Consider the following 27050-nt stretch of genomic DNA (forward strand, 5'->3'; position numbering starts at 1 on the left):
GGGGTGAATGATGGGTGGTCACTTGGTGGGTACAATGTGCATCACTCTAGTGATAGATGCGCCAAAGGTCCTGCCTTCACTGCAATGTAATACATCGATGTAGCAAAATTGCACTTGTACACTATGAATATATAGAAATTTACAAATCAAAACAAAAAATAAATAAAAATTTAGGTAAAATATTAAATATATCAAAATAAAACTAAAATGCCATCCTGCTTAGTAAATAGAACATTAATAATCTCCTGAAAAATTCCAGGTACTCCTCCTCAATTTCATCCCTCTCCCTGCCCCAAAGACAGCCACTAGACTGAATTTTGTATCTATCATTGTTTCCTTTCTTTAAATAGTTTTACCACATCTGTATGTCTCGCTAGAAATACAATGTTTAGTTTTTCATACTTTTGAGCTTTATGTTAATGGAATAATGCTCTATGCTATGAATACCTCTTTGCTCAACTTTATACCTAAGAGATTAATTACATTTTGGTGTACAAATCTAATTCATTCATTTTCACTGCTGTATAGATTCCTGTTTTACAACTATGGCACAGCTTATCCTTTATCCCTTCAGTGAGGAGTTAGAAGTGGAATTTCTGTGTTGTAGCAGTGGTCCCCAACCTTTTTGGCACCAGGGACTCGTTTCGTGGAAGACAATTTTTCCATAGACCAGGGGTTGTGCGGGGGATGGTTTTGGGATGATTCAAGCACATTATATTTATTGTGCACTTTATTTCTATTATTATTGCATTGTAATGGGTAATGAAATAATTATACAACTCACCATAATGTAGGATCAGTGGGAGCCCTGAGCTTGTTTTCCTGCATCTAGATGGTCCCATCTGGGAGCGATGCGAAATAGTGACAGATCATTAGGCATTAGTTAGATTCTCATAAGGAGAGCACAACAAAGATCCTTCATATGTGCAGTTCACCATAGTGTTCGCGCTTCTGTGAAGATCTAATAGAATCACTGATCTGACAAGAGGTGGAGCTCACACAGTAATGCAAGCCATGGGGAGCGGCTAAATACAGATGAAGCTTTGCTCGCTTGCTTGCCACTCACCTCTTGCTGTGCGGCTCAGTTCCTAGAGGTTGAGGACCCCTGTGTTGTAGGATATATACATATTTAAATTTTTAGGTAATGCCAAGTTTTTCTTAGAGTGATTGTAGTATAAATGTACCAAAATGCCCTTTGCTCTACATCCTTGTGAATTTTGGGCATGTTCTGACTTTTTATTTTTCCAATCTAATGTATGCAAAATTAAATCCCATTTTTTTTAACCTAACAAATATTCATTAAGTGCTTGATAGAGACGTATCAGTGAATAAAACAGACAAAATAAACAAAAACAAAACAAAATCCAAAGCCCTTGCCCTCATAGAACTTACATTCTAGTGGAGAATACACACAGCAAATAAAATATATATGAAAGTTATTTAGTGTTGTAGTATCTGGTAAGTGCTAAAGAGAAAATTAAAACAGAGTGGGACTAGGTAGTGCTGGTGCTGGGGTGGGACTGAACTTCAATAGAGTGGTCAGGTGGGCATTTGAACAAAGACCAGAAGGAGGTGGAGGAAGTTATACCAATAGCACTGTTGTGTTTTGTTTGATGTATCAATCAGAGTCTAGTCCGGGAAGCACAGTCATGATAACTATTACAAGATAAAGAATTTATCATTGCAATTAGAGCTTACATGAATGTGGGAGGAACCAGGGACGTGAAAGACTAGAAGGAGTTGAGGGGTCAGAGATGGCTAGTCCCTAACCAGCTTCCCACAGCACTGGCATGAGGGGCAAGCTAAAGCTTGCAGGGCGATTGATAAATCAAGCACATCCTGCTGAGAAAGTAGGACCATAAGAGGAAGTTTGTGAAGAGGTGCAGAGGAAACTCTTGCTTCTGTGCAGAAACTGTCTGGTGGCTCCACAGCCAAGCATTTGGTTGAGGGGCCTGGGCCATTGACTACTGGGCCAGTAGTGAAGAAGAGTTGGTCACAGCTCTTGGTTAAACTATAACCTGTGGGGTACCTTTGCATTTCTTCATCACTAAGACCTTCAGAGAGTTATAACCATTTCACATCCACCTTCCAAATATAGTGCAGATTACTATGTTTTATCAACTCTAATCAATTATGATATAAGGACAGTGACTCTGGGAAAAAGAGCTCCCAGCTTAACTACGTTGATACAAGATAATCTAACATATCGAGTTAGTGATAAATGAGGTTGCCCATACTTTTATATATTCAATGGTCATCATTGCTTTTTCTTCCTCAAAATGTCTAAGTTCTTCGTGCATTTTTCTACTGGATTGTTTGATTTTTTAAAATTGATTTTTAGGAGTTTTTACAATATTTTGATTGTCATTCTTAGTCCATTATATGTGTGGCAAATAAGTTATCCCAATTTGTAGCTGGTAATTTCACTTTCATCATAGCATCCTTTAAAGAACAAAGATCTTTCTCTTCATTTAATTTCACTTAAACTTTTTTTCTTATGGCTTGCACATTTTGTATGCTCTTTAAGAAATCCTTCCTTAACCAAAGGCATACATTTATTCTTCTACAATGTCTTCTTAAAGTTTTATAATTTTCCTAGTATAATGCTTGCAATGAACTTTTGTAAATAGTGTGAGATGAAGATACAATTTCGCTAATCTTTTTCCTTATGGAGATCTAATTGTCCCAGTGCCATATCTTAGAGTTCATACTCACTGATTTGCCCTGCCTGCTCTTTCATAAAGCAGATTTATCTATATTACTATGGTTCTATTTCTGGATTCTCTAATCTGTTCCATTGGTCTTTTGTCTCTCTTTTAACTAACATTATATTATTTTTATTACAGCCATATAAAACGTCTTTCTATCTGGTAGATGCAGTCTCCTCAGCTTGTGTTTCTTCAGGAGTGTTTTGGCGATTCTTGGTTCTTCGTGTTTCTCTATTTTAAAATTGTCCTGATTAATGCAATAAAAAAGTTCTATAGAATTTCGATTGAGCCGGGCGCGGTGGCTCAAGCCTGTAATCCCAGCACTTTGGGAGGCCGAGACGGGCGGATCACGAGGTCAGGAGATCGAGACCATCCTGGCTGACACGGTGAAACCCCGTCTCTACTAAAAAATACAAAAAACTAGCCGGGCGAGGTGGCGGGCGCCTGTAGTCCCAGCTACTTGGGAGGCTGAGGCAGGAGAATGGCGTGAACCCGGGAGGCGGAGCTTGCAGTGAGCTGAGATCCGGCCACTGCACCCCAGCCTGGGTGGCAGAGCGAGACTCCGTCTTAAAAAACAAACAACAACAACAAAAAAAAAGAATTTCGATTGAAATTATATAAAATCTCTAAGTCAACTGGGGAAATTGACATGTTTTTATTACTGAGTCTTTCTATCCGTAAATGTGATATCTCTTAATTTATAAAGATCTCATTTAATGTATTTCAGTAACATTTTATAATTTACTTCATAAAAATCTTGTGTACATTTTGAAGATTTATTCCTAGGTATGTTATTTTTGTTGCTGTAGTGAACAACACTTTAGAAAATTATATATACATTTTATATTTACAAATTATATCTATACATATGCATACATATACACATATATATATCTAAATATACATATGTATTTTGTATAGTTTGTTGCTGGTGTATAGAAATGCAATTAACTTTGACTTTATATCCAGAAAACTCACTAAACTAACAAACTTTCTTATTAATTTTCATAATTTATATGGAAATTCTTTTGAATTTTTCAATTAGACAATCACATCATCTACCAAAAATACCAGATTTTTTTCTTTCTGATCTTTACTTTTTTATTCTTTACTTTTTCTTGTCTAGGTTTTTCCATGTATCTTTGAATTGATGAGGTGAGAATGGACATATTTGTATTGGATTTGAAGCTCTTAATATTTTACAAGTACATAATTTTTGTACCTACTTTTTGCAAAAGTCTTTTATCATTTAGTAGCATCTTATTCTATTCTTGTTTTCTTGAATCATAAAAAGAAAAATATGTTAAATTTTATTAAATAAATTTTCTGCATCTATTGAGTTGGTCCTCGTTTTTTCTGCTTTTAAATTATTAATGTGGTAAATTATATCAGATTTTCTAATATTAAACCAACTTTGCATGTCTAGGATAAACTCTACTTATTCATGAAATTTTCTTTTATACATTGACAGATTTGGATGCTAATGATTTGGGTCCTAATGTTTTGCTTAGAATTGTTATTTTTTTTATCTATGCCTGTTATCTTGTGATTTCCTTTGGTGTACTATTCTTATCTATTTTGATGTTACAGGTGTATTAGCCTTACTCAATGAGTTGGGGAGTGATATGGTTTGGATCTGTGTCCCCATCCAAATTGTTATCCCCAGTGTTGGAGAGTGGGGTATGGTGGGAGGTGATTGGATCATAGGGATGGTTTCTCACGAATGGTTTAGCACCATCCCCTTGGTGTTGTTCTTGTGATAGTGAATGACTTCTCATGAGAGCTGGTTGTTTAAAAGTGTATGGCACTGCCCTCACTCTAGACTGAGAAGATTTTTCTTTGCACTGGAGAGTTTTAGTCTATTTATAGTTATTTTGATTACTGATATTCGTATTTATTTCTGCCATATTCTTTACATTTTTTCCACCTTTTTAGTTTTCTTTCTCCTTTCTTGCTTCTTCTTTATTGTTTTTCTTTCTATTCTCTTTCCATATTACCCTATATTTGGATAGAGAACATAACTTCTAAGGTGTATTTATTTGGTAGTTGTCTTTAATATTTTAATATGGTCACTTAACTTATCAAAGCCTATAGTTAATCAGTACCTTTTCCCTCCTCCCAAATTAGACAAACACCTTAGAACACTTTAATCATCATCCTTTCTGCTTATACTTTATGTTTTAGTGGATGATATTTTAGTTCTAACTGTACAAGACAAATTATTGTTATTGGTGTACACAGTATTAATTTAGATCAGCATTTCTCAGCATCAGCACTACTGACATTTTGGGCAATAGTTGTTTGTTGTGTGGAGCTGTCTGATACACTGCGAATGTTCAGCAGTAGGCCTGGCTGCCACACGGGATGCCAGCAGCACACCCCTCCCCCAGTTGCCACAAGCAGAAATGTCTCCAGGTATTGTCAAATGTTCCAAGGGGGGAAATTGCTCTTGGTTCAAAATCACAGATTTAGATCTACCCACTTATTTAAAAGTATCTTTTTTTTTTTAACTGCTCTGTCATATTTCACACTTCCATCATTTTTCTTCTCCCTAAAATAAATAATTTAGAATTTTCTTTAATGAGTCTATAGGGCAAAAGGTAACAAATCTGTTTTGGTTTGGTTTGGTTTCTGGTAAATCTGAGAAAAGTCCCTATTTTTTCCTGTGTTTTAAAGTGATAATTTATTGGATTTATAATTCTGGATTGAGAGTTACAGTTGTCCCTCAGTATTCACAGGGCATTGGTTCCATGACTCCCTGCCAATATTCAAATCTGAAGATGGCTGAGTCCTCATATAAAAGTTGTAGTATTTGCATATAACCTACACACATCCTTCCATACACTTTAGACCATCTCTAGAATTACTTATAATAGCTGATATACTGTAAATGCTATACGGTTGTTATACTGCATTGTTTAGGAAAGAATTACAAGGAAGAGAAGTCTATACACGTTCAGTACAGTTACAATCATTCTAGGCTTAACTACATTTTCCATCCAGGGTTGGTTGAATCCGCCAATGCGGAAGCCGCAGATACAGAGGTCCAGTTACATTTTCTTTAAGCTCATTGGAGGAATCATTCTATTGTTTGGTGACATTGTGGTTGTTGAAAGTAACAGCTATCAGTCTAATTGTTATTTCTTTTAATATAATGTCTTCTCTCTGGCTTGTTTGAAGAAAACTTTTTGTCATTTGTATTTTTAAGTATCACTATCATTATGTACAGGAGTATAATTCTTTTTTTCTTGTGATTTGTTGGGATCTCTGAATCTGATAATTGGTATATTTCAACAATTCTGGGAAAGTCTCAGCTGTTATCTCTTTGAAAGTTGTTTCTTCTTCCTATTATATTTCTAGAAGCTAGACAAATGGTAGATAACTTTAGAGAATTCTTACTTCATTTTAACCTTTGCCACTTCCTTACTTTCTTGCTACTAAAATATTTGGTACATTTTATTCACCACTTTTAAAAACAAAAACATTTCTAGATTTGTAGTTTGTGATATTACTGGAAATCAAAGTCGCAAAGTTAATTCTAGTGGACTTAAAATAAGTCAACTATAATACTTATCCTAAACTTGTTTCTTACTGTAATTCTTTAGTTGGTCCCTAATATCTGAACTACAGGGGATTCCTTTATACCCTCTATTTTGCTTTAATATTGTAAAATATAGACTTTACATTTTAAAAAAGAACTAATTCATTATGCAAATGAAGATTTTGCCCTTGTTTTGCATACAAAATAGCCTTTCTCATAAGCATTGATAATCTCTCTCTTCATGACAAGACAGAAGAGAAAGTCTGTGTAGACCCTCGTTAAGAATGGCGTCTCCATGGATAATGGGGTTAATCTTCAAGAATAAAAATGTATTGGTCTCTCATTTGAAATGGCTTTTGCATAGTTCATTGGGAGTACTTTGGGGTTGAAAATCTTAGTAAAATTATTTTTGCTTCCTTTACTTATGTTTCATACTCTCACTTATTTCTCATAAGCATTGTGGCCATATCTATGTGGCCTAAATGTAGACGTCAGGATATAAACAGCAATAGTTTGTTTGAAAGTTTAGCTAAGTTCCATCCTCAGGGGTGTTTTGTTCCTTTTATTTTGCTATCTACAACTGTAGTATTTGGTAGTGAGAAATTGAATAAGTACCATGAGAAGAAATTTTCATAAGAATAGAAAATCTTTCAGACAAAATTTGCCGAGAATTGATTCTTTTTCTACCTAACCCCTAAGCTATCTCTTGCTACTGTTTGTAAAGTTAAAGAAGTTCTGAGAGGTCACTGCAAGGAGTTAAAGGACTATTTAATGTGGCTTTGTGACTGTTAGCTGAGTTTCCATATTTCCATGATATTTAGTTTTGTATACCCAGGATAGAGCTAGTTTCCATATCATAAATGAAACATCAAGGCTCAGATTAGCAAATTGTTGGTCTAGTGTCACATTGTTGAAGAATAAAGAGCTGGGTGGAGGCCTAAACCAAGATCTTTTCCAAGTTTGTTAATATAAATGTTTCCTAAATTGTGCCTCACGTAATCTTTTTTTAAAAAATGAGATGTCAACAAGTATTCCTCTGAGGAAGGGTCAAGTAATTTAGGCAATCCTGGTTTAAATTTTAAAGTATTTTTTAAAAGCATTCTTGATTTAACTTGTTATTAGTTATGTGTTTTGTAAATGTCTTTCCTCATTCTGAGCCGTGTCTTTTTACTTTTATACAGTGTCTTTTGATGAATAGAAGTTATAAATTAAACAGTTGATTAATTTATTAATGCTTTTTTCATAGTATACGCTTTCAGTGTTTTGTTTTAGGAATTCCTCCATACTCTCATGTAGTGTCATATATTCTCCACTAGAAATTCAATGTTTTGCTTTTTTTGTGTGTTTTTTGAGACAGAGTTTTGTTCTTGTTCCCCAGGCTTGAGCGCAGTGGCGAGATCTCAGCTCACTGCGACCTCCGCCTCTTGGGTTCAAGCTATTCTCCTGCCTCAGCCTCCTGAGTAGCTGGGATAACAGGCACCAACCACTATGTCAGCTTATTTTTTGTATTTTTAGTAGAAATGGGGTTTTACCATGTTGGGCAGGCTGGTCTTGAACTCCTGACCTCAAGTGATTCACTCACCTAGGCCTCCCAAAGTGCTGGGATTACAGGTGTGAGTCAACACACCCGGCCTGTTTTGCTTTTTACATTTAGTCAATATACAATATACCTAGAATTGATGATAATATACCTGGAACTGATTTGGTGCTATAGTGTGAGATAAAGATCTAATTTAATTTTTTTCCCATATGGATAAATAACTGCCCCTGCAACATTTGATCACAGACCTTCAGGAGTTACCTCCATCATCTGTGGAATTTCTACACATTAGTGATCTGTTCTGGCCTCTCTATACTGTGACATTTGGTTATTCTGTCGTACATATGCCAATACCAGCACTATTTGTAATTGAAAAAAAAAACCAATCTAAATACTCAAGAGGAAACTAGATAAATAAATCGTGGTATATATGTACAACTAAGTACTACACAACAGTGAAAATAAACTTGAGCTACACACATTAAAATCTCATAAATATAATGTTGAGCTCCTCTCCTCAAGAGAATTATCAAAATAATACCTAGAGCATGATACCATTTTTGTAAAATTAAAACAGTAAAAAATAGTATATGTTAATCCCAGCACTTTGGGAGGCCAAGGTGGGCGGATTACCTGAGGTCAGGAATACGAGACCAGCGTGGCCATCACGGTGAGGCCCCGTCTCTACTAAAAATACAAAAAATTAGCTGAGCATGGTGGCTGGTGCCTGTAGTCCCAGCTACTAGGGAGGCTGAGGCAGGAGAATTGCTTGAACCTGGGAAGCAGAGGTCGCAGTGGGCCGAGATCACACCATTGCATTCCAGCCTGGGTGACAGTGTGAGACTCTGTCTCAAAAAACAAACAAACAAAAGTATACCTTTTGTTTAGGTATATATAGAAACGTAATAAAGATATTAGTAACAGCATGAACAATCTGTATAACATTCAGAATTTTGTTACCTCTGAGAGAGGGAACAGGTATGATGACAGAAGGGTATACAGAGTTGCCGACTGTATTTGTAATATTTAGTTTGTAAGCTGCTAGGTAGGTTTATTTGATCATTCTTTACATCTTCTTATGTCTTAAAAGTTGTCCTAATGTTTTACAAATAATAATGTAAGATGCCTTTATTGCAATAGTTCTCAGGGACTTTAATTTGCTAATAGGCTTTGTGTTTATCCAAAAAAGGGGGCATTCTATGAGTGTTTCCCAAGTTTAATTGAGCATGAAACCTTTTCTTTTTCCCCCCAGGAACATCTATTGGTATTTTGGGTGTTAGTCTTGTTTCATGAATCCCAGATTCAGAAAATATACATTAGACCATACTGCTTATACAGATGAGACAAATTCAAGGTCTAGTCTTTCTTTTTTTTTTTTCTTTTTAATTATACTTTAAGTTCTGGGGTACATGTGCAGAACGTGCAGGTTTGTTACATAGGTATATACGTGCCATGCTGGTTTGCGGCACCTATCAACCTGTCATCTACATTAGCTATTTCTCCTAATGGTATCCTTCCCCTAGCACTCCCAACCCCTGACAGGCCCCAGTGTGTGATGTTCCCCTCCCTGTGTCCATGTGTTCTCATTGTTCAACTCCCACTTATGAGTCAGAACATGTGGTGGTTGGTTTTCTGTTCCTATGTTAGTTTGCTGAGAATGATGGTTTCCAGCTTCATCCATGTCTCTGCAAAGGACATAAACTCATCCTTTTTTATTGCTGCATAGTATTCCATGGTGTATATGTGCCACATTTTCTTAATCCACTCTGTCATTGATGGACATTTGCGTTGGTTCCAAGTCTTTACTATTGTGAACAGTGCCACAATAAACATACATAGATTCAATGCTATCTCCATCAAGCTACCATTGACTTTCTTCACAGAATTAGAAAAAAAAACTGCTTTAAATTTCATACAGAGCCAAAAAAGAGCCCATATAGCCAAGACAATCCTAAGCAAAAAGAACAAAGCTGGAGGCATCATGCTATCTGACTTCAAACTATACTACAAGGCTACAGTAACCAAAAGAGCATGGTAATGACACCAAAACAGATATATAGACCAATGGAACGGAACGGAGGCCTGAGAAATAACATCAAACGTTTACAACCATCTGATCTTTTACAAACCTGACAAAAAGAAGCAATGGGGAAACGATTCTTTATTTCATAAATGATGTTGGGAAAACTGACTAGCCATATGCAGAAAACTGAAACTGGACTCCTTCTTACACCTTATAGAAAAATTTACTCAAGATGGATTAAAGACTTAAATGTAAGACCTAAAACCATAAAAATCCTAAAAGAAAACCTAGGCAACACCATTCAAGAGATATACATGGGCAAAGACTTCAGGACTACAATACCAAAAGCAATGGCAACAAAAGCCAAAATTGACAATTGGGATCTAATTAAACTAAAGAGCTTCTGCACAGCAAAATAAACTGTCATCAGAGCGAATGGGCAACCTACAGAATGGGAGAAAATTTTTGCAATCTATCCATCTGACAAAGGGCTAATATCCAGAATCTATAAGGAACTCAAACAAACTTAGAAAAAGACAAACAAGCCCATCAAAAAGTGGGCCAAAGATACGAACAGGCACTTCTCAAAAGCAGACCTTTATGCTGCCAATAAACAAATGAAAAAAGTTCATCATCACTGGTCGTTAGAGAAATGCAAATCAAAACCACAATGAGATACCATCTCATGCCAGTTAGAATGGCAATCATTAAAAAGTCAGGAAACAATAGATGCTGGAGAGGATGTGGAGAAATAGGAACGCTTTTACACTGTTGGTGGGCATGTAAATTAGTTCAACCATTGTGGAAGACAGTGTGGCGATTCCTCAAGGATCTAGAACCAGAAATACCATTTGACCCAGCAATCCCATGACTGGGTATATACCCAAAGGATTATAAATCATTCTACTATAAAGATTTAGTCTTTCTTTAGTGTCTCATCAAGTTACAGAAGTGCTTTGAACTCAGCAGGATAATAAAGGAGGTGTAGTGCATGTGGTTTTTACTTTAGCATCTTGCTTCAAGTTCGTAGCTATTCCTATGGCTTTAATTTGTTGGGTACATTCCCCTCACACTCCATTCTATGGAGGTGGTCAGAATGCGTAAAACAGAGAAACCAACAAAATGTAGTTTCTAGGTGGTGAGCATACAGATATAATATGACCTCCTCTTTGTTTCCACAGTGCAATGCAAATAACACATAGTGTAGAGAATGTCTGTTACAGAAATAGGGGCAACTGAAGGCATTCATTGATCAAAACTCAATTGTTACAGATAACATTATTCCCCTATTAATAGAGTATTTTAATGATTGGATCATTTTCACAAATAAAATTGATATATAGAACATGTAATTGTTTGTAATGGAAGTAATTGTAATGACACCTTGTTTTAACTAGTTTTTATAAATATAGGAAAATGAAGCTGATTCTTACCTTGTTTTGCAATAGGAATGCTTTATCTGGCAGATTTTTTTTACATGAATGTATAAATAAAACAGCTGATTTGACCTGGCAAGCTTCAATTCCAATCCAGCATACTTTTCCTATTTATAAAGTGCAGTAAAAATGTTGGCCTTTAGAAACTGATAGTCCCTGGATGTGCAAGTGCGGTAAAGACTTTTTGTTGTTGTTGTTGTTATTGCTCTTAAAAAAAAAAAAAAAAAAAAAAAAACTGTAGCAAAATCCTAACAGAAAAACTCCAAAATAAGACTTAGTGTAATGTCTGTACTCATATTTAAAAAGGGACAAATTATTTTAAGATGGCCTTTTAAAGGTTATGGCCCCAAATGGTGACTGTAAGTCTTGTGCAGTCTAGTATATGTGCTACTACAAGCTTGCTTCAGGCTCATAAATCTTACATTATTTGGAGTAAGTGTAGACACTCCAAAATGAATTTAGAGGCAAATATGAATGTGTTTCTGGACATGGGCTTGGTGGAGAGAATGCTGTGATCATGTGTCAAAAAATTCTAATCATCTGGTCTTATAATGAATGGATTAGTTCCTCCATTCTGCCAATAGAATATGAGTGTATGAAAACTTTGAAGTGTGGGAGGCAACTGCAAATAAAACAATAAACTGTGCATGTGAGACTGGCTTGATGCTTGGTGATTAAGAGATGAGGGCCCCGTGGGTCAGCTCCCCATAGGTACAAACAGATGTTTGCACTGTTTCACAGCTGCTAAATATGATATAAATCCAAAGAATTTTTCTTGTTTTTATAAAGGAAAAAATACCCAGACAGCAAATTTTTGGTCATTCAGATACTCTTACCAAATGACATCTGGTTTCTGTACTGCTTATTTAAGCAACCTAAAAAAAAAAAAAAAAAAAAAAAAAAAAAAAAAAACCTTGGCCAAGAGGAGGAACTCTAAACTTTCAGTCCTTCACCATACATAACAGTACAGTTTAAATTACACTGTAACAGGCAGAGTTCATTCTAAGCAATGCCATTTCTTTATTCCTTAACTAGTAAGTTTTACTTTTAATAAAATGGGTTAGATATTATGTAATTAGTTAAGGGAAATCTGTGATGAGGTTACATGTAGAATATCCTAGGATTGCAATCCTAATGATGGCAAAGAAAATGAATTAATTGTTTCCATATGTTAAGAACGGTGGTGAGCAAAGTTGAACTGTACAGTTACCTAAAATAAAATGTCAGCAATATAGCAAGACAGTATTTTGACTTGCATCAAGGTGAGAAAACATGAAAGGCAGAAAGGAAGCAGTGACAGGTTGGAGGTCAAGACAGAAATGAATCTTAATAAAAGACTTGCCTAAATCTTTAGAGAAGAACCAGATTTTTGCCATCTAAACATCCATTATACTTTCAAGTTTATATGCGAAAAATTTTGTTCATTACTGTGCTCAGCAGCAAATATCTTTCCATTGATTGTTCTCCACAAAGGTGTCTATGTTGACATATCAAATGCCCAAGCTTACAGGCTTGCCTTCTGAATTTTTTCCGCCTCAATGTTAATGACTGACATTGATCTATGGTTTATTTTGAGCTTTCATTCAATGCATCTCCCAAAACTTAGCACTGAAACAGAAAATGTGATAATTCCATAACAAATTTGGCAATTAACAGCATTCTTCCTTTTCGGTTTTACATCATTATTTGGCCTGTTACTGTAATTCCAGTCTGATATTAATAAAGAGAAACAAGGAGTCTGACAAGTCCAGCTTCATGAGAGATTCCGCACCCAAAGATTTGCTAGGTCTGTACAGTATTCAAAATCCTGTCCAGTGGGAGTTGCCCAGAGTGAAGATAATATACTGCCTGGACCTTTCTTTGGCTCCTTTGAAACAGATCTGTTTATTTCAGGGGGTTACTAAGTTCTTGCCATTATGTGATATAGGGTCTACCAGAGCTGACTTTGCAGGAGGATAATAATTTGTTCTATTGTGTTTTACTTTGTAAGTTTTGGTTATGAGTTTGGGCTTGGCATGTGTAATGATTTTGGTTTCAGCATTGAGTCTAATTCACTGGTTAATTTGCCTTTTCCTTTTTAGTCTCCAGCAGGAATGTTACCTTCCTCCAGATTTCATGATGAGGTTTACTCTATCTCTAGCGTCCATCACTTCTGTGTTTACTAACTCTGAGAAACATCTCATGTCAAACTTTCTCATATATACCATCTGTGTATGAAAGTCCCAGGTGGGGGCTCATAAAAGAGGTTTCATGAAATCATGGCTGAGGAGTCTTGTATTCAGGTTGACATTTGACTGTGCATAGCTAAATTTCCCACCCCCCAATCTCCCATGCCGAGTTCTCCTTATCACTAACAGCTTCCTATTGATGTCACTAAGACTAAATATGCGAAGGAAATATGAAGCTCTTCATTCCCTGAGAACCAGGATATTTAGGTTGTGCAAATCCCTGAACCCTAAAATGGATGTAATCAGCCCAATTCACATAATAAATATCATGTTGCAAGGACACACATGTGCTGGAACAGATAGGGAGATTTCATTTTAACTTTTAAATTTGCAAAATTATACCCCGTGGGCCATCAATTTTTCTTGGACGCTCCAGGGACTTCATGCCAAGAGGAATTCCTGAGTTTACATTCAGTAAGTTTATGCTCTTTGTTGGTAAGGGTTCAGTTTATTCTCCATTATCAAATATATCATATTTCACCTCCTAGAACCCTATTGGAAGCTCCTAGCTATTCTTCCTGCCTCCATTTCGCCCAGAGTTTTTGAAGAATGGTCTGGTAATTTTTTGCAAAATCTGTTCCTATTTTTTCTCTTCCATTTCTCCTATCCCTCCCAACCATCCCTTTTTCCCTCCCTCTCTTCTTTTCTCTCCTCCTTCTTTCCTGTTTCCTTCCCCTCTTTCAAAGAGCCATTTAACATATAGTGATTCTCTGCAGAATCTCATCTAAATATGAGAGGATGACTGAGATTAAGTTTTTTGTAATTAAATGTTTTATTTTGAAATATTTATAGATTTACATTCAGTTGTAAGAAAGGGAGATACCATGTATACATCACTGTTGCTCCAATGGAAATATCTTGCAAAACTATCATACAATGTCACAACCGGGATTGTGACATTAATGCAGGCAAAATACAGAAGATTTCCATCACTACAGTCATCTCTTATTTTGCTCTTTTATGTAGCTACAACCACAACCTTCCCATTCCAACTCTCTTCTTAACCACTGGAAATCACTGTCAATCACTAATTGATTTCTATAATTTTGTCATTTCATGCATGTTATATAAATGGAATCATATAGTATGTAACTTGTTGAGATTGACTTTGTTCACTCAACATAATTCTCTGGGTATTCATTCAAATTGTTTCATGTATTAGTAGTTTGTTTCTTTTCATTGTTGAGTAATATTTCATGATATGGATGTACCATGGTTTGTCTTACCATTTACCTGTTAAAGGGCATCTGGGCTGTTTCCAGTTTTAGGCTATTATGAATAAAGCTGTTTGAATATTTGTGAACATAAGTGTTTATTTCTGTGGGATAAATGCCCAGGAGTACAACTGCAAAGTTACATGGTAGTTGTATGTATTTTTTAAAGAAACTGCCAAACTGTGTTCCAGGGTGTCCATCCCTGCCAGTAATAACATAGAAGTGATGTAGTTTGCCTGCTTTTATGGTGTTGTTGCTATATCTTGTTTTAGCCATTCTGATAGGTGCATAGTGCTAGCTCTTTGTGGTTTGAATTAACACTTCCCTAGTGGCTAAAGAACTTGAATATCTTTTCATGTGTTTATTTGCCATCTGTACATTCTCTTGGATCAACTGTCTCTTTCACTCAGTTTTTAATTGGATTTTAAAAACTTTTACTGTTACTTTACATATATATCTTATTTAATTCTCAAAAAAGACTCTTGAAGGCCACATGGTTAAGAGACAGGGTCTGGATTTGAATCCAGGTTTCTGTTACTGTACTGTTTGTTTCTATACTCTGTTACAGTCTTCTGGTGTTTTGCCTCCATGCCCATACAAGGTCAACTTCTCCATCCACTATTTCCTGAAGATTGACTAGCTTCTATGGCTTCTATTGCTACTGCTGAGGTGGAAGATTCCAAGTTTATAACCCCAGGGTCAAATTCTAGACCCATTCAAAATGCCTATGCGTGTACTAATGGCAACTGAACCACCTATGATCCAAGTTAAACTCTGTGACTTCTACCCATGGAAAAGCTTGCTCTCCTCCTGACTTTCTCATTTCTAATAACAGTGCCACCATCTTTTCTATCACCAATTCTAAACCTTCGTTTCCTCCCTTATTTTCCTTAAGCAGTCCCACCCTGCCCCAAGCAATTCATTGGGGAGTCTCCACATAGATTCTACCTCTGTGTTTCCATCTTCCAGGATTTACTAAAATGTATCATTTTCCAGGCCCTAATATCTGTATTGCTGCAATAGCAACCTAACAGATCCACAGCCTGCACTCCTTTCTGCCATCTTTGCATCTCATGTAAGACATTGCTGTCAGATTTATCCAGAAGCTTGGGATTGATCTGACTACACTTTCGCCTTACAAACTTCAATAGCTCCTTTCTGCCTAATTATTTATGTACAGAATTCTCAGTCTGCCTTCAGGGCTCTCTAGCCAACATCATTTGAGCCTAATCTCCAGCCCCATTCTTACTAAGTTATATGCATCTCCCAATATGTTCTGCAGTTTCTGCTTGACCCTTGCTTAATGCTGTTCCATTTTATTTACTTTTCAACAATGAATTCTCCATATCTTTCAAGGACCATTTCAAAGGCAACCTCTGCAAAAAAGCCTTTCCTGATGCCTCTAGTGGAGATCGTCCTTCATTCCTCCCAAGACGAATCTTTTGTAACACTCGTCTTGCTTTTATTTTAATTGTATGCTGATCTTGAAGGCAAAAATTATGAATAGGACACTTCAATGTCTGCAGATCTGGGTTTTGTAAATGAATCTTTGAGGATCAGAGCTTCTAGCAAAGCCTGTTCTAAATTCTTTTGTTATGACTGACAAGGTATACCCTTATTGAATCCTTCCCTATATTTTGAGTCATCTGGATAAAACATATTATGAACTTTTACAAAAGGATGATAATCACCCACTAAATACTCATCTCTTACTTGACATCAGGATGACCCTTAAAGGTGTGAAGAATTAACTTCCAAACCTAGTTTTCTGAACATAATCCTGTTACAAATAAAATTCCATAAGGATCTTCCTTATCTGGGATAATAGACAAGCAATATTCTTTGAAGCATGGTGGAGCATGTCGATGGTGGACATGTTATGCCTTGCTAGAGGATACAATATTTCTGAAAAAAATCCTTTTAAAACTAAGTATTCTGATAGTTTTCAAATAATGAAATCTATGAAAATGTGTGAGAAATACCTTTGTTAGATTTTAGCTGCATATGTGCTCCTTTAGATTTTGAAACTTTCAACCTAAAATAGGAGTGCAATATTGCCTTTTTACATTTTTATTATAGAATTCTCTGTGAGTTCTGTGTAGAGGGACCGTGGATGTTGGAACATCCTGGGGCCACTGGGTTCTGCGTTCTGGTATGTAATTTTCAATTCACAAAACCATTTTTTTTTTTTTTTGGAGAACAAAAAATATAGATTTGTGGCCTGTATAATTTGGTAACTATATTCAACAAAGGAAAATGACATCTTGTAGCTTGGACTTGGGAGTCAAAAATTGCAGAAAGATGCAAAGAGAAGAAGGTTCATGGTAAAAATTCAGGCCACTAGCCATTCATTGTTAAGTTTGGGGGCTAGACGACAGTGCTGTGAATATAAATAACTCTCAGGCATGACAACAAGCAATGCCTTCTTGTGCCCAGCATGTATTAAACACCAACATCCCAGTAACAAATCTCACAGTATAGATTTAAACCTCACTCATTTGCTTTCACTCTCCATTTTTCCTCCTCCAAATATACCCGCCATTCACTACTAATAATTCCATGTTAGAAGAGAAGGTTGTAAAGTACTCAGTTAAGGGAACAGGTTTAGAGTCAGACAGACTTGTCTTAAACCTGGCTCTACGATTTTCTAGCTGTATCCTCTTGAACAAATAACTTAACAGGGCTAGGTCTCAGTTTTCTTATATGTAGAATGGGGATACCAATCACATCTTTTTTTTAGAGCTGTGAAATTACATGAAATAATACACAGAACAGTGTGGCGCAAAGAAAGTACTCAATGAATGGCAGCTGCTATTATTATTATTATTAGTTGTCATTTACCTTTACATTTGTAATTGTAAGTAATTTGGAATTAAAAATATTTGGTTTGGTCTTTAAACCTAAGAACCTACCCACCAGATGAAGTGGGGATATTTTTAAAATTAGAAAGAAAAAAAGCACCCACCAAAATGCATGCAAATTTAGCACACATAGTGTTCTATAGCACACTTACTGTTCAACTTAGAATATCAATAAACTGTTCTGTAAGGATCATATATATAGACTCTATCACATAGCTATCTATGATCCCTATAGAACAGTTTATTGATATTCTAAGTTGGCAGATCCCTCATTCATTTCATCAACATTGCCTGGGGCATCTGCCATGTGCTACAAATGTGCTGGTACTGGGACCCATGCCCAAGTATTGTCCGCAGCTTATTTTACCAATTAAGTCCATCTATTTGAATGTTTCCCAACTTGTTTTTCTCATTTAAACTATGCTTAGTTTTGTGGTGTCGCTTGGATTTGGAGATCAAATTTAGAGTTCCCCACTGAGTTTTTGTCTTTGCAGGTAGAAAAACCTTAGTCACCAAAAATAAAGCCAATGAGCTTCATTGACCGTGAATGACCACTGTAGACAAGTCTGGCCCCTCTCCTGGAAGTAGCCTGGAAGATCCCCCTCCGAGCGTCTCAGAAATATGTGGTCTCACACCAAAGTTTCTATGCTTGCATCCTCTGGGGACACAAAAACATGGCCGGGTGAGATGCACTCATGCTCCCTAATATGCTGAGTGTCTCATATTGCAGAGAGAAAGGAGCTGGTGAGGCATGAATCAGCCAGTTTGCAGATGAGCAGTGGCTGGAGCTTCACTGCAATAAAGTGTTAGAATTAATCTTCTTCATCTGTTTTCATTTTGCTAACCCACTACATCAGGCACCACAAAATAAGTTTATTAATTAAATGTCTCACTCTCTAAAATCTAAAGGGAGGTACTTGGAAAATGGAAAAATGTTCATTTGCAGTGGCGGGGAAAAAGCCAGGGAATAATTAGAGTCTTGAAACTTCTGCAGTTGGAATAACAATAAAGAGAGCAGAGATGACTATAAAATGGTTTGTTCTTGGCATTGCTTAATTGGCCTATTTATTTTTCTGTCTCTGAAGCTGTCTTTAGTGACACCTACTGATAAGCGCCAATCGGAACCATGGCCGAATTCCTTCGGGCTGGACCTGCCAACAAACTGCTCAGCCCTCCAGATGTTGCTGCTTTGTGAGAAATGAGAACTCAATAAACCAGGCTCACCCTTCCTCCTGGGGTGAACACAAAGACAGTCAGATATGGAAAATCACTGCTCAGCACCGTGAACAATGTACTCACATGAGGAGTTGGGCCAGTTCTTATTTGTCTTGGTGGAACAGACAGCCATGGAGCCTAATGCAAGAATTTTACCTGGCAACAATTCAAAATGTGACTATACATTGAAATTGTTCAACAAAAGGACTTTTATCTGGGAAAAAGCCCAACAGTGGGTTTAAAGAACTAGCTAGAGAAACTTGTAAAGAGGGTTAAATATGTATCACATATGATTTTACTATACTGAACGTTTCTCCATCTTTTGTGTTTTTCAGATTCCATTCTTTTGTTATGTAACAAATTAGAAAGCTACTGCAGTCAACAGTCTCATGGCACATCCTAAGCATCAATGAATAATATTCCATGAGCACTAGCCGTTCTGAGAATAGAACAAAATGAGCTCAAGTGAATCAGTTCTTGTCTTCTAGACCAGAGTGTCCCAGTATTTCTTAGTACAGGACACACTTGTGACCTTGCTGTGAAAAAATAAGAAAATATGTCACCATTCTTTTTTCCTGAGCCAGCCCCTCGTCCAGCTGTCTGTCCATTCCAAGCCTTCCACCCCCGCCCACATTATGTGTAATCATGCTCCCCATGGGTGCCCGAAAGTAAGGCCAACCTTAAGATATAGTGAGACACCATTTTTCTCATGATATAATCCCCAAAAAAGCCTTTTGGCTAGCTTAATATGGTAAGAGTAATGGATATTGTTGAGTTAAATATTTACTTATGATATTTAGTGTATTAATTTAATCTCATATGATTAAAATCACATCTTCTATGTAATGATGTAGTATTTTAGAACGAATTTTTTGAGTTCACATTTGACAAGATCATTTTTATTTGAACTCTTCATGTGCATGGTGGAGACAGGCAAGAAGCATCAGAGCTTTTGTCATTCTGAGAGCTATTTTTCAAATTGCTTAATACAGTTTTCTAAAGACTGTTGCCTTTACTTCTATTTCATTTTTTGAATCTGAATGTGTAATACTGTTTCTGGAAATTTAGCCCAGCCACATCTACCCATGTGTGTAGTATTAAAATTATATTTTTTCTTAAAAAATAAAATCACCCTGTGATCCCTTTAATATAACTATTTAAGTGAATCCTGAAAGTCTCATCAACATGATATCTAATGTATAGAATTGTCAAAGACCTAGGATTAATAACTCAGTCTATAGTAACTTTTCTCCTTTTGAAAATCTGGTCACATTATAATACTTCCACAAACTTCCAAACCTAGAATTGATATCTGTTTTGCTTAATGAATCTCCATCCAATGGCATTTATTGTTCATAATAAAGTCCTTGAAAAGGCATCCACATGCTATGAGATATTTGGCAAAGGCTCAAATATGAAGTGACTGTGTTTTAAGAGGTAATGTTTTGAGGAAGCTTTGCCTAATGTTCAGGCATATACAGTGTATTTAGATATGATTTTACTTTGTGACATCTCTGTTTCCTGCCATGTCTACACTGCATCATCTACGCACCCCAAGTCCCTACTCAGAAGTTGGCAGAAGTGAATATTTCTCTCTGAGGATGATATCATGCCTCTTAGAGTTAGGAGGTACTAGTTAAGAAACAATACTTTAGATGTTCACTGCCTAAGGTAGATTATAGTCACCCCAAATAATTTTATAACAGGACAGATGTAGAGTACAAGAAGTAAGAAATGGTATGACACGAATGAATGACGTGAATGAAAATAAAAGAGATCAGTTGAAAGGGTAAAATGAGAACAAAATATAGCAGGGATTAATAGACTTGACAGTAAAGTGGAAAGTCTAGTAATTTAAAAAAATGAATATTTAGATAACTTGCTGAGTGAACTGTTTTTAATTTCAGGTGGATGAATATATGAGTAAGTTATTGGGTTAAAGAAAAAGTATTATTATTATTATTATTATTATTATTATTGTTATTTGTGGTTTAACCCTGGAGGACTTTGTAGAAGAAGAGGAATTTTCAGGTTTTCAATGGAGAGAAGTCAGATTGGGTGATTTGTTGTGGAATAGGTCACATAGGAGGTATTATTTATAAACAGTTAAGGAAAAGTTCAAAAGGACTAATGAGAAGGTTAGTTAAAACAAAGCAGCGGCTATACAGAAAAGTAAAAAAGGAGTTGATGAATAGGAGTTGGTAGTTTGTAGGCATTTAAACCTAATGGAAAGGGAAATGAGAAAAATTATTGGGTGGTAAATAAAAGGATCTGTATTTATAAGGATAAGTAAGATGGATAGCTACAGTGATGGAAGATGATGTTGATAGAAGGTGAGTGCTGGGGAAGACCCGAAGGCCATTGGAGAGTAGTGAACAGTCATCCAATTTGGATGGAAGTGATGAAATAGGGCATCAAAGATTCAGACTAAGGTTTGGCTTAGAGGGGAGGATAGCACTTAGGCTGTGAAATTACATTATACTTTTCACATACTCATATGACTAGGTGAATTTGAATTAGATCTAATTATTTGTAACTACTTTGGAGATCCAAAGCTTAAGTCATAGAATGTAGTCAGGCACTGGCATTTAATCATTTTAGTAGTCAGAAGGCACTTAGATTTAACATATTGAGTATATCTTATTTATATGCCTGGCTCTATACTGTGAATAAATAGACCTATATATCATATATCGGAGTCAAATATTGGTATTGCTGATCAATAAGTTTAGGTACCTTCCCGTTTCCTACATTTGGAATATCCATATCTGTGTGTCGTCCAGGGCCCCTCCTTGTTCATAGGTACCTCCCACCTGTGAAAGTCCAGAAGATGCAATACATCGTCCTCTCCTACACACCCAAAGCTGGCTAAACATATGCTTTGTGTCACATCACTTCTTTTGAGCACGTAGTATATGTCAAGTGCTTTGCCCACATTAGATTTCATGGATGCCTCACAATTACTGCAGAAGGTGAGCCCAGCTATTGCAGACAAAGAAAGCAAGGAACAGAGAGATTGGGCAACTTGCCAAAGGTTACACCAAAATTGACACCATTAGAGTGTGGAATTGGGAGTAGAACCCATGGCAAGCTTCATTCTAAAGTTGATTTTCTTCGACCTCACCCTAAGTTGCTTTTGTAATTTACATATGTTTATGAGAGTTGACATTTGGAAATAAGGACTCAGTTAATTAATATGATCTATTATAAAAAAGGACAGAATTATAAAAGTGGAAATATTTATTTCCAATTGTCCATATTTTGATATTGTTCTTATTTTATGTAACAATGTTGCTATTTTCTAAGAAGCCCTTTGATGAGAGGAAAAGATCAGATTCTGGCCTAAAACTGGCCTGGACTTTAATCCTGCCCTTATGATGCACCAGATTTCTAACGCTGGTAAAGTCCAAGCCTTTACTTACCATCCAAGCCTTTACTTCTAAAATGATAATAATGGCATTCACATTTTATTTATTTTACACGTTTTAAAATTGTACCTTAACTTCTGGGATACATTTGCGGAACGTGCAGATTTGTTGCATAGGTATACATGCGCCATGGTGGTTTGCTGCACCCATCAATCCATCATCTACATTAGGTATTTATCCTAATGCTATCCCTCCCCTAACCCCCCACCCCCTGACAGGCCCTGGTGTGTGATAGTTCCCTCCCTGTGCCCATGTGTTCTCATTGTTCAACTCCCACTGACGAGTGAGAACATGAGGTATTTGGTTTTCTGTTCCTGTGCCAGTTTGCTGAGAATGATGGTTTCCAGCTTCGTCTATGTCCTTGCAAAGGACATGAACTCATCCTTTATTATGACTCCATAGTATTCCATGCTGTATATGTGCCACATTTTCTTTATCCAGTCTGTCATTGATGGGCATTTGGGTTGGTTCCAAGTCTTCGCTATTGTGAATAGTGCTGCAATAAACATATGTGTGCATGTGTCTTCATAGTAGAATGATTTATAATCCTTTGGGTATACACCTAGTCATGGGATTGCTGGGTCAAATGATATTTCTGGATCTAGATCCTTGAGGAATCTCCACACTATCTTCCACAAAGGTTGAACTAATTTACACGCCCACCAACAGTGTAAAAGCGTTCCTATTTCTCCACACTCTCTACAGCATCTGTTGTTTCCTGACTTTTTAACGATCACCATTCTAACTGGCGTGAGATGGTATCTCATTGTGGTTTTGATTTTCATTTCTCTAATGACCAGTGATGATGAACTTTTCTTCATATGTTTCTTGGCCACATAAATGTTTTATTTTGACAAGTGTCTGTTCATATCCTTGGCCCACTTTTTGATGGGCTTTTTTTTTTTTTTTTTTTGTATATTCTTCTGGAGTTTTTATGGTTTTAGGTCTTATATTTAAGTCTTTAATCCATCTTGAGTTAATTTTTCTATAAGGTGTAAGGAAGGGGTCCAGTTTCGGTTTTCTGCATATAGCTAGCCAGTTTTCCCAACATCATTTATGAAATAGAGAATCCTTTCCCCATTGCTTGTTTTTGTCAGGTTTGTCAAAGATCAGATGGTTGCAGATGTGTGGTGTTATTTCTGAGGCCTCTGTTCAGTTCCATTGGTCTATATATCTATTTTGGTGCCAGTACCATGCTGTTTTGGTTACTGTAGCCTTGTAGTATAGTCTGAAGTCAGGTAACGTGATGCCTCCAGCTTTGTTCTTTTTGCTTAGGATTGTTTTGGCTATATGGGCTCCTTTTTGGCTCCATATGAAATTTGAAGTAGTTTTTTCAAATTCTGTGAAGAAAGTTAATGGTAGCTTGATGCAGATAGCATTGTATCTGTAAATTACTTTGGGCAGTATGGCCATTTTCACAATATTGATTCTTTCTATCCATGAGCATGGAATGTCTTTCCATTTGTTTGTATCCTCTCTTATTTCCTTGAGCAATGGGATTTCACTCATGATTTGGCTCTCTGTTTGTCTATTATTGCAATGTAGGAACACTTGTGATTTTTGCACATTGATTTTGTATCTTGAGACTTTGCTGAAGTTGCTTATCAGCGTAAGGATATTTTGGGCTGAGACAATGGGGTTTTCTAAATATACAGTCAGGTCATCTGTAAACAGAGACAATTTGACTTCCTCTTTTCTTATTTGAATACCCTTTATTTATCTTGCCTGATTGTCCTGGTCAGGATATCCAATACTATGTTGAATAGGAGTGGTGAGAGAGGACGTCCTTGTCTTGTGCCAGTTTTCAAAGGGAATGCTTCCATTCAGTATGATATTGGCTGTGGGTTTGTTATAAATAGCTCTTATTATTTTGAGATACGTTCCATTGATACCTAGTTTATTGAGAGTTTTTAGCATGGGGGTGTTGAATTTTATCAAAGGCCTTTTCTGCATCTATTGAGATAATCATCTGGTTTTTGTCATTGGTTCTGTTTATGTGATGGATTATGTTTATTGATTTGCCTATGTTAAACCAGCCTTGCATCCCAGGGATGAAGCCAACTTGATCGTGGTGGATAAGCTTTGCGATGTGCTGCTGGATTCAGTTTGCCAGTATTTTATTGAGGGTTTTCACATTGATATTCATTAGGGATATTGGCCTGAAATTTTCTTGTTTTGTTTTGTCTCTCCCAGGTTTTGGTATCAGGATGATGTTGGCCTCATAAAATGAATTAGGGAGGAGACCCTCTTTTTCTAATCTTTGGAATAGTTTCAGAAGAAATGGTACCTCTTTGTACCTCTGGTAGACTTTGGCTGTGAATCTGTCTGGTCCCGGGCTTTTTTTTTGGTTGCTAGGCTATTAATTACTGCCTCAATTTCAGAACTTGTTATTGCTCTATTGAGGGATTTCACTTCTCCCTGGTTTAGTCTTGGTAGGGTGTATGTGTCCAGGAATTTATCCATTTCTTCTAGATTTTCTAGTTTATTTGCATAGAGGTGTTTATGGTATTCTCTGATGGTAGTTTGTATTTCTGCAGGATCAGTGGTGATATTCCCTTTATCATTTTTTATTGTGCCTATTTGATTCTTCTCTCTTTTCTTCTATATTAGTCTGGCTAGTGGTCTATCTAGTTTGTTAATATTTTCAAAAAACCAGCTTCTGTATTCATTGATTTTTTTGAAGGGTTTTTCATATCCCTATCTTCTTCAGTTCTGCTCTGATCTTAGTTATTTCTTGTCTTCTCCTAGCTTTTGAATTTGTTTGCTCTTGCTTCTCTAATTCTTCTAATTGTGATATTAGGGTGTTGGTTTTAGATCTTTCCTCCCTTCTCTTGTGTGTGATTAGTGCTATAAATGTCCCTCTAAACACTGCTTTAGCTGTGTCCCAGAGATTTTGGGACATTGTGTCTTTTTTCTCATTGGTTTCAAAGAACTTATTTACTTCTGCCTTCATTTCGTTATTTACCCAGTAGTCATTCAGGAGCAGGTTGTTCAGTTTCCATGTAGTTGTGTGATTTTGAGTGAGTTTCTTAATCCTGAGTTCTAATTTGATTGCACTGTGGTCTGAGAGACTGTTTGTTATGATTTCCGTTCTTTTGCATTTGATGAGGAGTGTTTTACTTCCAATTATGTGGTCAATTTTACAATAAGTGTGATGTAGTGCTGAGAAGAATGTATATTCTGTTGATTTTGGGTGGAGAGTTCTGTAGAAGTCTATTAGGTCCACTTGGTCCAGAGCCAAGTTCAAGTCCTGGATATCCTTGTTAGTTTTCTGTCTCGTTGATCTGTCTAATATTGACAGTGGGGTGTTAAAGCTCCCACTTTTATTGTGTGGGGGTCTAAGTCTCTTTGTAGGTTTCTAAGAACTTGCCTTAGGAATCTGGGTGATCCTGTATTGGGCGCATATATATTTAGGATAGTTAGCTCTTCTTGTTGCATTGATCCCGTTATCATTATGTAATGCCCTTCTTTGTCTTTTTTGATTTGTTGGTTTAAAGTCTGTTTTATCAGAGACTAGGATTGCAAACTCTGCTTTTTTTTTTTTTTTTTTTTTTTTCTTTTAATTTGCTTGGTAAATATTCCTCCTTCCCTTTATTTTGAGCCTATGTGTGTCTTTGCACATGAGATGGGTCTCCTGAATACAGCACTCCATTGGGTCTTGACTCTATCCAATTTGCCAGTCTGTGTCTTTTAATTGGGGCATTTAGCCTGTTTACATTTAGGTTAATATTGTTATATGTGAATTTGATCCTGTCATTATGATGCTAGCTGGTTATTTTGCCCACTAGTTGATGCAGTTTCTTCATAGTGTCAATGGTCTTTACAATTTGGTATGTTTTTGCAGTGGCTGGTACCAGTTTTTCCTTTCCATATTTAGTGCTTCCTTCAGGAACTCTTGTAAGGCAGCCCTGGTGGTGATGAACTCTCTCAGCATTTGCTTGTCAGTAAAGGATTTTATTTTTCCTTCACTTATGGAGCTTAGTTTGGCTGGATATGAAATTCTGGGTTGAAAATTCTTTTCTTTAAAATGTTGAATATTGGCCCCCACTCTCTTCTGGCTTGTAGGGTTTCTGCAGAGAGATCCACTGTTAGTCTGATGGGCTTCCCTTTGTGGGTAGCCCAACCTTTTTCTCTGGCTGCCCTTAACATTTTTTCCTTCATTTCAGCCTTGGTGAATCTGATGATTATGTGTCTTGGGGTTGCTCTTCTCGAGGAGTATCTTTGTGGTGTTCTCTGTATTTCCTGTATTTGAATGTTGGGCTGTCTTGCTAGGTTGGGGAAGTTCTCCTGGATAATATCCTGAAGAGTGTTTTCCAACTTGGTTCCATTCTCTCTGTCACTTTCAGGTACACCAGTCAAACATAGGTTTTATCTTTTCACATAATCACATATTTCTTGGAGGTTTTGTTCATTCCTTCTCATTCTTTTTTCTCTAATCTTGTCTTGATGCTTTATTTCATTAAATTGATCTTCAGTCTCTGATATCCTTTCTTCTTGATGGATTCAGCTATTCATACTGTGTATGCTTCATAAAGTTCTCATGCTGTGTTTTTGAGCTCCGTCAAGTCACTTACATTCTTCTCTACACTGGTTATTCTAGTTAGCAATTTCTCTAACCTTTTTTCAAGGTTCTTAGCTTCCTTGCATTGGGTTAGAACATGCTCCTTTAGCTCGGAGGATTTTATTACCCACCTTCTGAAGCCTACTTCTGTCAATTTGTCAAACTCATTCTCTGTCCAGTTTTGTTCCCTTGCTGGCAAGGAGTTGTGATCCTTTGGAGGAGAAGAGGCATTCTGGTTTTTGGAATTTTCAGCCACTGTGCACTGGTTTTTCCTCATCTTTGTGGATTTATCTAC

General features: G+C 36.5%; 1 long non-coding RNA gene across 2 annotated transcripts in view; it reads left to right on the forward strand.

Moving 5' to 3' along the window:
• Positions 1 to 19725, forward strand: part of LOC105481802 (uncharacterized) — a 43624-nt gene extending 23899 nt beyond the window's left edge. Inside the window, exons 2-3 of one of the 2 annotated variants that reach the window (XR_011625360.1) lie at positions 3835 to 3913; positions 18637 to 19725. This is a non-coding gene — a long non-coding RNA (uncharacterized lncRNA). The remainder of the gene's footprint in view (positions 1 to 3834; positions 3914 to 18636) is intronic. The other variant, XR_987190.2, reaches the window with a different exon arrangement.
• The last annotated feature ends 7325 nt before the right edge of the window (positions 19726 to 27050 follow it).

The sequence above is a fragment of the Macaca nemestrina genome, chromosome 7, assembly GCF_043159975.1.
Source record: "Macaca nemestrina isolate mMacNem1 chromosome 7, mMacNem.hap1, whole genome shotgun sequence".
NCBI classification, from domain to species: Eukaryota; Metazoa; Chordata; class Mammalia; order Primates; family Cercopithecidae; genus Macaca; species Macaca nemestrina.